This window comes from Eulemur rufifrons, unplaced genomic scaffold (genome assembly GCF_041146395.1).
Source record: "Eulemur rufifrons isolate Redbay unplaced genomic scaffold, OSU_ERuf_1 scaffold_478, whole genome shotgun sequence".
In the NCBI taxonomy this organism is placed as follows: Eukaryota; Metazoa; Chordata; class Mammalia; order Primates; family Lemuridae; genus Eulemur; species Eulemur rufifrons.
The window spans coordinates 8,062-10,000 of NW_027183260.1; the positions used below are offsets into that span (position 1 = coordinate 8,062).

The 1,939-nt window shown below is 52.4% G+C and overlaps 1 pseudogene; it reads left to right on the forward strand.

The window, feature by feature from the left end:
- Positions 1-1,704: 1,704 nt before the first annotated feature.
- On the forward strand, positions 1,705-1,796 carry LOC138380476 (small nucleolar RNA U13; annotated as a pseudogene).
- The last annotated feature ends 143 nt before the right edge of the window (positions 1,797-1,939 follow it).

The following is a 1,939-nucleotide window of genomic DNA, read 5'->3' on the forward strand; positions in this document are numbered from 1 at the left end:
TCCCCCCCCCCTGTGGTTTTCTACCTTTTGTTGCGGTTTTTTCCCTCAGTGGATAGAGGAGGAGACACAGGGGGCTCAGCCGGCATGCGAGTGGGTTTATCATCCTCTGTGAGTATCAACACGCGACACCACCTAAGTGAAGGAACACACCGGTGTTTCATGTGATGTGGCTCAATGCCTGGCAGATACGAGCCTTTGCAGGCCTCCTCGTGATCGACAGGACGTCGCCTTGGACACGGACACATCTTGTCCCTCCCTCCCGAGGCGATAGGCGGTTCCGTACCTCCTCGGGGCCAGGGCACAGTCTGCCTAGGCACCTACAACACGTGTGGCAACAGCCTCGATGGCTCTGCCATGAGAACGAACTCCCGTGGCACGGGGGTGGGGTGGGGGGGGGGTCGGGTGCTGAAGAATTCAGCTGAGTGAAGGAATGCCACGGGATTCAGAGTGCCATCGGTGGGCTGAGAGGCGAGCAGGGCGGGCTTTGAAAGGGTAACATTCTCCCTGCCTTCCGTCTGGCTGTGAATACAGAACGTACACGCCAGGCGGGGTGGCTCACGCCTGTAATCCTAGCACTCTGGGAGGTAGAGGCGGGTGGATCGCTCAAGGTCGGGAGTTCGAGACCAGCCTGAGCAAGAGCGAGACCCCCATCTCTACTAAAAATAGAAAGAAACTATATATCTAAAAATATATACAGAAACAGTATCTAAAAATATATACAGAAAAATATTAGCCGGGCACGGTGGCGCATGCCTGTAGTCCCAGGTACTCGGGAGGCTGGGGCAGTAGGATCGCTTGAGCCCAGGAGTTTGAGGTTGCTGTGAGCTAGGCTGACGCCACGGCACTCTAGTCTGGGCAACAGAGTGAGACTTTGTTTCAAAAAAAATAAAATAAAATAAAAAAAAAAAAATATATATATATATATATATATATATATAAATATATACACACACACACACACACACGTATATCCAATTAGCTGGGCATGCTGGCACATGCCTGTAATCCCAGCTACTCGGGAGGCTGAGGCAGTCTGATCGCTTGAGCCCAGGAGTTTGAGATTGCTGTGAGCTAGGCTGACGCCATGGCACTCTAGCCAGGGCAACAGAACGAGAGACTCTGTCAGAAAGAAAAGAAGAGCGAGAGCGAGAGAGCGAGAGAAAGAAAGAAAGGAAGGGAGAGAAAGGAAAGAGAAGGAAGGGGGGGGAGAGAGAGAGAGAGAGAGAGAGAGGAGAAAACTATTAAAAAATTCGGGACCAGATCCATCGGTCGGTACTCAGAAGCGTGACGATCGGGTGTTCCCGAGCACGTGTGAGATGTGTCTTCTCCCTGACGCCGCGTTTCCTCCACACACACATCACCCATCTGCCGTGGAAAAAAAGCAACAAAAAGAGAGAAAGAGATTAAGAAGGGAAAATGGAAACAGGGCAAAAGAGGAAGAAAGAAAGAAATTTCGAAAAAAAGAGACCAAAGTCACAGCGAGAAGGAAGAATACTGAGCCCAGAGCGACACCTAGTGACCACACCGTCACAAGCACCCTAGGGCCCCAATTCGCCAGAGACATCTGGTGGACCCCAGGGCAACATGTGGTCGACCCGGGGCCATGGCGTCTGCAGCCGATTCCCAGGCGGGCACACGAGCCCGGGGAAACTCATTCTCAGCGCGGGGAGGAGGGGAGGGGAAATAATAGCAAAGTCACACCAGATCCCTTTCTAGTTCATAAACGTGTTGATTGCGTGTTCACGCGCACGTGTGAGAAGGGCCTCCTGGTGTGTCGGCACGTCACCCGCGTGACGTGAAACCATGAATCCGGGGGGGGGGAGCGGAAAGGCGGGCAGGAAAAGGCAAAGAGAGAATAGATAAAATGAAAGGACCAAAAAGAAAGTCACACAGCAGGGTAGGGGAGTGAGAGCAAGTCGAGAGACTGCAGACAGAAACT